The sequence below is a fragment of the Lynx rufus genome, unplaced genomic scaffold, assembly GCF_022079265.1.
Source record: "Lynx rufus isolate CCGP_SWC_20201006 ecotype Redwood Valley unplaced genomic scaffold, mLynRuf1.p SCAF_1, whole genome shotgun sequence".
In the NCBI taxonomy this organism is placed as follows: domain Eukaryota; kingdom Metazoa; phylum Chordata; class Mammalia; order Carnivora; family Felidae; genus Lynx; species Lynx rufus.
Window position 1 is genome coordinate 163,164,609 of NW_025814823.1, and position 14,834 is coordinate 163,179,442.

Consider the following 14,834-nt stretch of genomic DNA (forward strand, 5'->3'; position numbering starts at 1 on the left):
TGTGTCTCCCTCTCTCTCTGCCCCTCCCCCATTCATGCTCTGTCTCTCTCTGTCCCAAAAATGAATAAACGTTGAAAAAAAAAAAATTTAAAAAAAAAAAAAAAAAAAAAAAAAAAAAGAATATACAGATAGTTTCACTGCCCTAAGAATTATCTATGCTCTATTTATACCTCTGTCCCCCTTAACGTCTGGCAACTATTCACCTTTTTACTGTTTGCATAGTTTTACCTTTGCTGAAATGTCATGTAGTTGGAATTGTACAATATGTAGCCTTTCCAGATTAGTTTTTTTCACTTAGTAATATGCATTTAATTTCCTCCATATCTTGTCATGGCATGATAGCTCATTTTTTTTTTTAGCACTGAATAATATCCCATTGTCTAGATGTACCAGTTTATCCATTACCTACTGAAGACCAGATTGTTTGCCTTCAAGTTTTAGTAATTATGAATAAATGTGCTGTAAACATCCACGTGTAAATTTTTGTGTGGATATAAATTTTCACTCCTTTGAGTAAATATCAATGAATGTGATTGCTGAATCTCATGGTAAGAGTGTGATTACTCTTCTAAGAAACCGCCAAACTGTCTTCCAATGTGGCTGTACCGTTTAGCATTCCCACCAGTCATGAATGAGAATTCTTGTTGCTTCACGTTCTCATGAGGATTTGGGGATGTCATTACTTCAAATTTTAGCCATTCTAATAGGTGTATAGTGGTATCTCATTTTAATTTGCATTTTCCTGATGACATATGATGTGGAACATCTATTCACATGCTTATTTGACATCTGTATTTTTATTTGTTTGTTTTAGTGAGATATTTGCTAAGGTCTTTGGCTCATTTTTTTCAATCAGGTTGTTTGTTTTCCTTATTGTTGAGTTTTAAGAGTTCTTTTATATTTTGTATATCAATCCTTTATCAGTTCTTTTGCAAATATTTTCTTCCAGTTTGTGGTTCATCTTCTCATTGTCTTTTGCAGAGACAATAAATTTTAATTAAATCCAGCTTACCAATTATTTCTTTCATGGATGGTGCCTTTGATATTTAATCTAAAAAGTCATCATTTTACTCAAGATTTTGTAGGTTTTCTCCCATGTTGTCCTCTATGAGTTTTGTAGATGTAAATGTAAAATGTTTGCATTTTACATTTAGGTCTGTGATTCATTTAAATTTAATTTTTGTGAAGGGTATAAAGTCCGTGTCTAGATTCATTTCTTTGTATGAGGTATGAGGATATCCAATTGTTCCAGACCATTAAGTGAAGAGATTATTTGCTCCATCATATTACATTTGCCCCTTTGTCAAAGATAAATTGAATATATTTATGTAGATCTATTTCTGGACTATTACGTTCCATTGATCTATTTGTCTGTTCTTTCACCAATACCACAGTATCTTGATTACTGTAGCTTTATACTGCCATAAAATCAGATAGATTTACTCCACCAACTTTATTCTTCTCTTGCAATATTTTGTTGGCTATTCTGAGTCTTTTTTCTCTCCATATAAACTTTAGATTCAGTTTGTCCTATCTGTAAAATAATTTGTTAGAATCATATTGAAGCTAAGGTTAATTTGAGAAGAACTGAGATCTTGATAATATTGAGTCTCCCTATTGATGAACATGGAATATCTCTACTTATTTAGTTCTTCTTTCATTTCTTTCAACACAGTTTTGTAGTTTTTCTCATGTGGATATTGTGCATATCTTGTTAACTTTATACAATAGAATTTCTTTTTTATCTTGGTAATGTAAATGATATTGTGTTTTTTTTATTCCAAATTCCCCTTGTTCATTGTTGGTATATAGAAAAGTGATAGACTGTTGCATATTAACCATGCACTCTGTAACCTTGCTATAATTGGTTATTAGTTCCAAGAGTTTGTCAATTCTTTCTGATTGTTCACATAAATGAGTATATCATCTTTGAACTTTATTTCTTCCTTCCCAATCTGTATACTTTTTATTTCCTTTTCTTGTCTTACTGTATTAGCTAGAACTTCCAGTAGAACATTGAAAAGCAGTGGTGATCTTTCCACTTTGTTAGAAAAATATGTCCCTAATTGTCATTATTGTTATCGTCACCATTCTCTCTTTCATTTCATGATCATACACAGCCTATGTTCTCTGTAGTGAAATTCCACTGATAGAAAATGGGCTCCTGGCTCTACTTCCAGCTGAACCAGATGTTTTCAGTTAGTTCATAGAATAGCCTATATATGTATATACATTTAGTAGTTGTTCTAAATCAAGTTCCCAAATTCACTATCCCCAAATTCTTGTTTGAGACTGATACTCCCAAGGACATCCATACTCCTTAAGAGATTACAAAAGGTTTTAGGAACTCCCTCCCTCTCTCTCACTCTCTCTCTCTCTCTCTCTCTCTCTCTCTCTTGTTTCTCTCACCTACTCTTTTCCAGTTCAAATTCATTTAACTTTCTATATTCAAATCCCTGGGGTAAAATTAGTCATTAATTATCTTAAATACAAAACCTGAAACCATAAAACTCCTACAAGAAAACACAGGGGAAACAGCTCAAAATTGATCTTGGCAATGATTTTATGGATATGACAGCAAAAGAAAAGGCAATAAGAACAAAAATAAACATTTTTAAAGAAGCTTCTGCACAGCAAAAGAAGCAATCAACAAAATGAAAAGGCCACCTACAGAATGATCAAAAATATTTGCAAACCATATATCTGATAAGAGATCAATATACAAAATATGTAAGAAACTCACACAATGTAATAGCAAAAAAATCAAATAATCTGATTTTAAAATGGGGAAGAGACCTGAATAGGCATTTTTCCAAAGCAGATATTTAAATGGCCAAAGATACATGAGAAGGTGTTCAACATTACTAAACAACAGGAAATGCAAATTAAAAACACAATGAGTCATTATCTCAAATCTGTTAAAATAGCTTTTATAAAAAAAGACATGAGGGGCAATTGGGTGGCTCAGTTGGATAAGCGTCTGACTTGGACTCAAGTCATGATCTCATGATTCATGAGTTTGAACCCTGCTTCGGGCTCTCTGCTGTCAGCACAGAGCTTGCTTTAGATCTTCTGCTCCCCCCCCACCTCTGCCCCTCCCCTTCTCTCAAAATAAATAAAATTAAGCAACAACAACAACAACAACAACAACAACAAAAAGACAGATAAGAGGATGTGGAGAACCCTCATGTGCTATTGGTGGGAATATAAATTGGTGCAGCTATAGAAAATAGTATAGAGGTTCCTTAAAAAATTAAAAAAAGAACTACTTTAGGATCTAGCAATTCCACTTCTGAGTATATATCCAAAAGGAAATGAAATCACTACAGACTTCAATTTATGAATGGGTTACCTCCCAATAAATCCATTGCAAGTTGAAAATATCCTAAATCAAAAGTGCATTTACTACTTCTAGCTTAGCAAACATCATAGCTTAGCCTATCTTACCTTAAACATGCTTAGAGGCCTTAACATTGGTTATATTAGAACTACAGTTCGGCAAAATTATCTAACACAAAGCCAATTTTATAATAATGGGTTGAATATCTCATGTAACTTATTAAATACTATACTGAAGGTGAAAAACAGGATGACTGTATGGGTACAGATTGGTTCTAAGTGTCTGGGTTGTTTAACCTCATGATCACATGGTTTACTGGGAGCTGTGGGTCACTGCCACAGCCAGCAGCATGAGAGGTGTCATACCATATATCATTAGCCCAAGAAAAGATCAAAATTCAAAATTTGAAGTATGGTCTTTCTTTCTTTCTTTCTTTCTTTCTTTCTTTCTTTCTTGTAGCTTCAAGTTTTTATTTAAATTCCAGTTAGTTAGTATATAGTGTAATATTAGTTTCAGGAGTAGAATTAAGTGATTCTGCACAGCAAAGCCAACAACAAAACTAAAAGGCAACTTTTGGAATGGGAGAAGATATTTGCAAATGGCATATGTGATAAAGGGTTAGTATCCAAAATCTTTGAAGTGTGGTTTTTATTGAGTTTGTTATTACTTTGCACCATCATAAGGTAGAAAAACCAGATGTCAAACCACTGTAAGTCAGAGACTACATCTCCAAGAGGTATACCATGTCTACGGCATCATTACTTACAATAGCCAAGACATGGAAACAACTAACTATTCACCAATGGGTGAAAAAATAAAAAAATATAAAAAATACATATATATTTTATATACATGTATACATACGTATTAACTCAGACGTATTAATTTATATATAATGGAATTTTAATTTGCCCACAAAAAAGAAGGAAATTCTGTCATTTGTGACAACATGGATGAAACTTAAGGGAGTATGCTAAGTGAAAACAGTCAGAGAAAAACCAATACTGTATGATATCACTTACACGTGGAATCTAAAATAGTCAGATTCATAGAAGCAAAGAGAAAATCACATTTTTACCTACTTTAAGATGATAAAATATATTTAAAGGATGCTGTATGATAAAATATGTTTAAAGAATGCTGATCCTTTTTTTCAAACCTAACTATCTTTATATACTTCCTTCTCCATGAACTAAACAAAAAGCTATTTTTCCTAAATAATACTGGTAACACCTGTTACCAGTCTGGGTCTAGACTGGTACTAGTCTGGGTCTAGACTTTCCAACAGAAAGCAAAATTACATATTAAAAATAGTATATGACAATTACCACTTTAGGTAACTCATCACCATATATCTGTCTCTGATAAAAAGTAATATGAATTAACTTTTTTATAGTAAGTGAAAACCAGAAACTATACCTCTTATTGACTTTTATTATCCTATATGCCTTGGTTCATATTATATTACCAAATTAAACAGTAGTTTCATTTGTCAGCTCATGACACAAAAGTCCTTTTGAAACACTTTTGCATAATTTGAGAGAAGTATACCCATTATAACCTACTTAAAAGATTATGCCTTTGTTCTAATACAGTACTAAATGTTTACTACTGAAAAAAGGATTACATTTTTACCTACTTAAAGATAATAAAATATGTCAAAAGAAATGCTAACTTGCTTAAAACAAACTCTCGCGTAAGCTTTTTCTTTTCTTTTTTTTCTTTCTTTTTTTTTTTTTGGTTAATAGTGAAGTACTTTTAGAGTCAGAAGTTTTTACAGTTTTTATTATTTTTATGATCCCTCTGAACTCATCTAACATGGAAACTTTTCTCCTGTAAAATTTTGTTTGTTAAGTCCATGATTGGTGGCAAATCTTTTCCACCACTTACTTAGTCATGGTTTCCTAAGTGTTATTCATAGCAATTTAAACAGATTATTGTCTTCTAGAAACTCTCTTCCTAGTCAAATAACAACACTGAAGTAAAAAAGAAAAAAAAAATGTCATAGAGGAAATTAAAAAACAAAAAACAAAGCCATGGGATTAGTGCATTTTTGTCCTAAAGATAATAAAGTTATAGCAGTGTTGTTTGAATTTTATGTTGTAACGGGAAATAATAGCTTCCTGGATAGGTGAGGGTGAAAAACTTTTGTTCAAGAAGTGAGAAGACTTTCTTAGTTGGAAGTTTCATAAGATTCTACAAATAAATCTAATTGAGAAAAAAAGTATATACATATATAAGGTGTATTAGATTCCTAGAGCTAGCATAATAAAGTACCACAAAACGGGCAGCTTAAAACAACATAATTTGATTTTCTTACAGTTCTAGAGGCTAGAAGTCCAAAATCAAGATGTCAGCAGGGCTATGCTCCCTCTGAAGGCGGTAGCAAAGACGTCTTCTTATCCTCTTGGTATTCTTGGTTTTCGGATACATCACTCCAATCTCTGCCTGATGTATGTGTTCTGAGTCCAAATCTCCCTCTACTTAGAAAGATGCTAGTCATTGAATTAAGATCTACCCTAATCCAGTACAACTTCATCTTAAACTTGATTCCATCTTAAAAGATCCTATTTCCCAGGGTGCCTGGCAGCTCAGTCAGAAGAACACATGACTCTCGATCTGAAGGTTGTAACTTGGAGCCCCACGTTGGGTGTAGAGATTACTTAAAACAAATAAAATTTAAAAAAAATTAAAAAGTTCTTATTTCCCAAGAAGGTCACATTCACAGGCACTGGAGATTAGGACTTGAACATATGTTTTGTAGGGACACCATTCAACCTACAATTGAGCAAACTTTGCTGAAGTAGGCTTTTAAACAGCAAGTGAGGGAAGCTTGAGCAAGTTAGAAAGTGGCTTTGAAAAGAAGTCCTTAAGATCTTAATTGTGAAATCTCAAAGTCCCATAGAAGATTTTATACTTTTATTTAGCAATCTGTCATCTGATAATCTCAATAAAAAACAAACACTTCGGTGCCAAAGGCATTAAAGATAAAGTCACCAGCCATTTATTCATCTAATATATATATTTTTAACATTCATCACATAAGAATGAGTGAGAACAGGGTAATGAACAATGCAATACCTCCTTTCAAAGGCTGGTTATCTAGAAAAGAGTAAGGGAGATAAAAAAAAATTACAACTCATTGCATAAGATGATCATACTGGCATTATAAAAAGATTCCTTTCACAACAGGAAGGAGAGCAGATTGGAAGAAACAACCAAGAGACTAGAGAGGTATCATGCTGTTTATACAACAGAACATAGGTTGCAAAGGTTAGGTCATGAAGAAATGATTTTAAGGAAAGGAGACACATTCAGAAGATTGCAAGGGTTCAAGTTCTAGCCACAAAACCTACAAAATTACCTGCAGTTTCACCAATCCTTTCCTTGGTGCCCTCTGTTGCAAGGGAAGAAGTCCTTTCTCTTTACTACGGCTAATCCTTCTTCCTGTGTTTTGGAACCCATACTATCCCTTTCTTAGTAATATCTTTCTATTAATTATATTCTTGTTCTTAGACCATAATCTCTTCCTGTTTGCTTCTTCTTATCAATCTTCGATAAGCCATCCATCACAACACTTAGAGCAACAATGACTTCATCTACCACCCTTAACAAACCTTAGCACCACAGCCAACTACCAGATCCTATGTTCTGTTCACAGCTATACTTATAGAAGATCTTGCTTACTTATAATGTGTCCAATTGCTCTTTTCCAACACATTTCTTAATTTATTGCCATTTGGCTTCTCTTCCTACAATTCTTCTGAAATTTCTCTCATTCTAGTTTCCAACAAACTCTGTTGTTAAATCCAGTAAACATTTTCATTGCTTACTTCCCTTGACCTCTCAGCAACATTTGGCAATTTTGACCACCCCCATTGTCTTCATATACTCTCTTACCTTGCCTTTATTGTACTGATTTCAGCCCTGGTTTTCTTCTTGTTTTTCCTTCTTAGTCTCTTCCTCTAGCCATTTCTTATGTGTTATATTGTTCAGAATTCCTCAGTTCATAGTAGACTCTTCTTCTATATTGGGAAAATTTATTTTTTTCCATGGATTAAATAATTATTGCTATACTGACAACCCCCAATTATGACTACAATTGAGATCTCGCTCCTCAGCATTAGATCTTTATTTTCAACTGTCAAATAGCACTAGGCTCCCTCATTGGTACTTCAAACTCAGTATGTCTAAAACAACTCATCTCCTCTTCTAAATCCTCTATTCCTCCTATGCTTCACATATTAATAAATGGTAACACTCTATATAAAAACATACAAGCCAACTACTAGGGCACCAAGCTTAATCTCCCTTTCTGAACCTCCATCCACCCCAACTCTCTCTCTCTTTCTCTCTCTCTCTCTCTTTCTGCTCCCTCTCCCACTCCCTCACCTCTCATCCTTCAACATTCACACTTTATTCATAATTCCACTGTTACTACTATACTCCTTGTCACTATAACATTTTAACTCCTATAAATTTCTTCTTCTTAAAAAAATTATATTCTCTTCATGATATATATCCCTCCCAAACTGCTCATGAGACCTAGGGGAAGCTGATCTAACCTTCAACTCTATGACTAGGACCTGATTAAATCACATAATTATAGCAATTATATTCCCTTGGAAACAATTCATTTAGGAGCTCATATTTAAGTAAATTTTGGTCATTATTGCCTTTGCAACTGTTATTGTTCCAGGTGTGGCATGGACCTGAAATTTGTCCAACCAGACTCAAGCAAGGGAGTGTTTTGTTCTGTTTTTTTCTTTTCAAATTTGGGGAGAAAGTTTATTTCTCCCCCAGTAGATGTAAGAAATACAGCATGTTAACTTTGCTACTACAATTGATGTTTTGTCATTCTTAAATTTCTTTATAATTCTGCCACAGATGTATATGCCCATAAATGATATTGTATATTATAAACATATATGTAATATATATTATATATACATTCTCCAATTTGGCATTTTTGTCAATTTTTTTTGTTCAGATTTATTCATTTTGATAGCAACAACTAAGTTTCATTCATTTTCATAGTAGTATGATTTCCATTACAAAAATATACCACAATGTATTTATGCATTACCTTATTAATATTTGTATTATTTTCCTTATTTCTTAATACAAACCAATGCATCTGAAAACATGTTTGAACATGTATCTTTTTGAAGATATGTAAGAATTTTTAAAATATATATTCCCAGAAATGGAATTTCTGGTTACTGGGTACATATTTTCAAAATAAAAAACTAAATGGCTATCCACATGCCTGTAACATTTTACACTTCCACCGGAGGTCTAAAAGAGCTCTGTTCTGCCAAATCTGCAACAAGAGATTTTGTAGTTTTTAAATTTTTCCAATTCTAATGAGTATGAAATGGTATCTTTATGATGTATTTCAATTTGTGTTCTCATGATTACTAATTAAGTCCTTAGTCACATTTTTTTCATATAATTATTGGGCAATTGTTTCTCCTCCTCTATAAATGCCCTTCCTTTTTTTTAGAGGCTTGTGTTTTGCTTATTGAATTTTAGAAGTTTTAGTATTTATTTGTGTTAATATATTCAATATTGCCCTAGACCTAGGCAAGACAATATAACTAAATGGAAATATATACCATGCTTATTATTGGAAGAATTAATATAGTTAAAATTCCCCCACTATCTGAAGCAATATACATACATATTCAATGCAATCCCTATCAAAACTCCAATGACATTTTTAGAGAGCTAGAACAAACAATCCTAAAATTTGTATGAAACCACAAAAGACCCCAAATAGCCAAAGGAATCTTGAAAAAGAAAAACAAAACTGGAAGTGTCAAAATTCCAGACTTCAAGTTATATTACAAAACTGTAGTGATCAAAATGTGTGGTACTATCACAAAAATAGACACATTGCTCAATAAAACCAAAAAAAAAGTGCAGAAATAAATTCACAATTATATGGTTAATTAATCTTCAACCAAGGAGGCAAGAATATGCAATGGGAAAAATGTAGTGTCTCCAACAAATCATATTGGGAAACAGGACAGCTACATGCAAAAGAAGGAAACGGGACCACCTGCTTACACCATACACACACACACACACACACACACACACACACACACCTGAAAATGGATTAAGAAACTAAATATGAGACCTGAAGCCATAAAAATCCAAGAAGAGAGTACAGGCAGTAATGTCTCTGATATCAACTGTAGTAACATTTTTCTAGATATGTCTCTGAGGCAAGGGAAGCAAAAGCAAAATAAACTACTGGGACTACATGAAAATAAAAAGCTTCTACATAGCAAAGGAAACAATCAACAAAACTAAAAGACAACCTACTGAATGGGAGAAGAAATTTTCAAATGGCATACCCAATAATGGGTTAGTATCCAAAATATATAAAGAACTCAACACCAAAAACAAAACAAAATAAACAAAAAATCACACAAATAATATTATTTTAAAATGAATGGAAGACATGAATAGACATTTCTCCAAAGAAGACATCCAAATGGCTAACAGACACATGAAAAGATGCTCAACATCATTCATCATTAGGAAAATACAAATCAAAACAACAATCAGATATCGCCCCACACCTGTCAGATTTGCTAAAACAAAAGCTCAAGAAACAACAGGTATTGGCAAGGATATGGAGAAAAAGAAACCTTCTTGCACTGTTGGTGAGAATGCAAACTGGTGCAACCACTGTGGAAAACACTAAAGACTTTCTCAAAAAATTAGAAAAAGAACTACCCTATGATCCAGTAATTGTACTATGGGTATTTACCCAAAGAGTACAAAAATACTGATTCAAAGGGACACATGCACCCCGATGTTTATACGAACATTATCAACAATAGCCAAATTATGGAAAGAGCCCTAATATCCTTCAACTGGTGAATGGATAAATAAAATGAGGTATATATATATATATATATATATATATATATATACAATGGAATATTACTCATTTATAAAAAGGAATGAAATCTTGTCATTCATGACAGCATGGATGGACCTAGAGGGTATAATGCTAAGCAAAAGAAGTCAGTCAAAGAAAGACAATACCATATGATTTCACTCATATGTGGAATTTAAGAAACAAAATAGATGAATAAAGGGGAAAAAAGAGAGAGAAACCAAAAAAAAAAAAAAACCCAGACTTTTAACTATAAAAAAGCAACAGATGTTTACCAGAGGAGAGGTAACCATTACCAGAGGGTTGGGGGATGGGTGAGATAGGTGAATGGGGTTAAGAGTACACTTACCTTGATGAGTACTGAGTAATATATGGAACTGTTGAATTACTACTGTATACTTAAAACTAATATAACACTGTATATTAACTGAAATTAAAAGTTACTGAAATTAAAAATTTACTGAATGTAAAAGTAAAAAAAATACTAGAAATGAATCTGAAATGGAGATGGGTGATTTACTTCATAAAAAGTCAAAATAATGGTCATGAAGATGAACACCAAAGTCAGGAAAACAATCCATACAGTATGGTCCTCCTATAAATACAAACACATAGACAAATGGAATATAATCAAGCTCTCAGAAATAAACCTATGTATATATGGTCAATATTTTTCCAAAGGTTTCAAGAATACTCAATGGAGAAAAGAATCTTCAATAAATGGTGCTGAGAATATTCACACCATGTAAAAGAGTGAAACTAGGCACCTACTTCTTTCATTCCACTTGCAAAAATTAACATAGAATGGGCTAAAGACTTAAATGTAAATCCAGAAACCATAAAACTCTGAGAAGAAAACATAGGCAAAAAGCTCTTTGAGATGGATCTTGGCAATGATTTTATTGGATATGTAATCTAGAGCATAAGGAACAAGATCAAAAATAAATAAGTGGGACTACATCAGACTAAAAACCTTCTTCACAGCAAAAGAAATGATCAACAGAAGAAAAGGATAACTTACCATATAGTATATGGAACAATATTTGCAAATTATATAATTGATAAGGGGTTTATATTCAAAATATAAATATACTCTCCATACCCTTGTTCAATAACCAAACAATTCAATTAAAAAATGGGCAGAATAAATTATGGAAAGAGCCTAAATGTCCATCAACTGATGAATGGATAAAGAAATTGTGGTTTATATACACAATGGAATACTACGTGGCAATGAGAAAGAATGAAATATGGCCTTTTGTAGCAACGTGGATGGAACTGGAGAGTGTGATGCTAAGTGAAATAAGCCATACAGAGAAAGACAGATACCATATGGTTTCACTCTTATGTGGATCCTGAGAAACTTAACAGAAACCCATGGGGGAGGGGAAGGAAAAAAAAAAAAGAGGTTAGAGTGGGAGAGAGCCAAAGCATAAGAGACTGTTAAAAACTGAGAACAAACTGAGGGTTGATGGGAGGTGGGAGGGAGGGGAGGGTGGGTGATGGGTATTGAGGAAGGCACCTTTTGGGATGAGCACTGGGTGTTGTATGGAAACCAATTTGACAATAAATTTCATATATTGAAAAAATAAATAAATAAAAATAAATAAAAAAAATGGGCAGAGTATCTGAATAGACACTTTTTCAAGAAGATATACAGATAGCAAACAGGTACATGAAAGCATGCTAACATCATTAACCATCAGCAAAATGCAAATCAAAACCACAGTGAGATATAACTTCATGCGTGTTAGAATGGCTATCATCAAATGACAATAGGTAACAAATGCTAGTGAGGATGTGGAGAAAAGAAACCCTTCTTCACTGGTGGCAGAATTATAAATTGGTATACCTACTATGGAAAACAGTATGAAGGTTGCTCAAAAATTAAAATAGATCAAACTACCATATGATCTACAGTTCCACTCCTGGAAATAGATCCAAAATAAATAAATATACTGTATCAAAGAGATATCTGCACTCTTATGTTCATAGCATTATTATTTACAATAGTCAAAACATGGAAACAACGTAAGTGTTCATCAATGACAAGGAAGTTGTAGTATATGTATATACAAAGAATAATATTCAGCCATAAAAAAAGGAAAGAAATCCTTTCATTTGTGATAACATGGATGGACCTGGAAAGCATTTTGACAAGTGAAATAAGTAAGAAAGAGAAAGAAAATATACTGGATGATCTCACTTAAATGTGAATCTAAAAGATAGAGGTGGGGGTTGAGGGGCAGGGAAGAATTTGACAAAGGTGGTCAAAAATACAAACTTCCAGTTATAAGATAAATAAATACTGGAGATATAACGTACAATATGATGACTACAGTTACCACTGCTTATCGTATATTTGAAAGTTGAGAAGAGATATATTGAGTTCTCATCATGAAACAAACAAACAAAAACATTGGTTTTCTTTCTTTTTTTTGTATTTATTTGAGATGGTGGATATTAATTAAATTTACTGTGGTAATAATTTCACAATATATGTAAGTCAAGCCATTGTGCTGTACACCTTAAACTTATACAGAGCTATATGTCAATGATGTCTTAACTAACTTGGGGAAAATGAGAGTAAACAGTGTTGAGAAGGGAAATTTGCCATTAATAAATCAAAACTTGATACTTTTCTAGACTACGTACAGAACACTGAACGCTACATGTTAAAACAAGAAATCTTCAATCCAATATTAGTAAGAATTCATTTTTTTAAAGATTGAGGGACTAGGATTTTCATGGTAATTAATTATTCTAAGATTTTGGAGAACATGCAATTTGAAGCTCAGAAACTCTCATCAATTCTAAAACATAAGCATTTCTGCTATAATATTATGTGTGCATTCCTTTAAAACATTCCCTTAGGCAAAAATCAAACACCAGAAATAACAAGGATTATGGAGAAAACATTGTAGAGGTAAACCACTGCAACTTTGTAACCAGAGTTCTAACAAAAAAACACCACAATCTTAATACATTTTAGCACAGCTAAATCCACACTGGGTTTTCACCCAGTACCACTGTTAATCTTTTGTAGGTTTAAACACTGGGACTCACCTCCTTCTGTTGAGATAAAGTTCCTTGGGAACACGAATTTCCAATAGAGATCAATTTCATCAAAAATAAAAATATTTAGAAATAACTTTGCAGCTTCTTCATCTACACTTGCAACATCACTAGATATGTTAACATTGTGAAAAGCATAATGATTCTCAATAGCATTAAATTATTCATAACTGATTCCAAAGGAAGGTATTACTGTAAGTTTTTTAGCTGTTTTTTTAAGACTTCCATTTATTGCCAAGGTCATCTCTTCAATAGTAAGAAAGATTTTCTCGACTGTTTCAAAAGGTACTTAGTGTTAACCAATGAAACTTCTGGGTTATACTTACATCATTTCTCTATTTACCAATCCACATAATTATAAACTAGTTTGTGACAGAAACAATGTTCTGTTGTATCAGAAGTCTATCTTCAAATTTAAAGTATTAACACTACTATCCAAATTATTATAATTTTTATTATACTTTTATTTTCTGAAAAAAGGATAAATATACAGATAATATATATACACACACACATAAACTACAAGCAACTTCAAAATGGATCTGTCATTGTTTTACCTTATTTCCTAGTTGTATATATTTTCAGGTATCTTTTAGATAAGAATATTAATAAAGGATATGAGTAACCTAAGATTATTAAACTAATTCTCCTAGAAAAACCTGTTATATTCTGATATTTAAAATCCTATACACTGTAAAAACATACAGTAAATGTTTCATAGGAAGGTATTTAGTTGTGAAAACACAGATCACCACAGATATATTTCTACTACTTAGGTAAACATTAAGTGTAATTATTCTTTTCTGAATGTAGGGCACAGAAATAGATATTACAGAATCTTTAAAGAAGAAACTCCTGTTTTCACACTCTGATCCTCAAATGTTCTGCAATCCCACTGGAATTTCATATAAAGACTAGTGTGTAGGTTTTCATAAATGCATGTTGGAGTTAAGTAAAAAAGATAGATAGTAGAATATAAATACTCACTGCTTCACAATTCCTTCTGCCAGCCAATCCTGTGAATAGTCCATTTGCAAGGACAGGGAAGGAGCTAGAGAGAATTATGCTAAGCGAAATAACTCAGCCAGAGATAGGCATATACCAAATGATTTCACTCATATGTGGAACATAAGAAGAAAAACAAATTTATATAGGGGGTAAAAAGAGAGGGAAACCAAGAAACAGACTCTTAACTACAGAGAACAAACCAAGGGTTACTGTACCATTTGGGGGGTGGGGTGGGGAATGGTTTAAATAGGTGATAGGGATTAAGGAAGGCACTTGTGATGAGCAGTGGGTGTTGTATGTAAGTGATGAATCACTAAATTCTACACCCAGAACTTATATTACACTGTATGTTAATTAACCGGAATTTAAAAAAAAAATTGGAGAAAGGAAAAAAAAAAGGAATAGGGCAATACATTTACACACAGCGGTCCTTGACTAATGTGTATAACAAAGGAGAAATTCTATCCGTTATTTCTTCTCCCAAGAGAACAATAG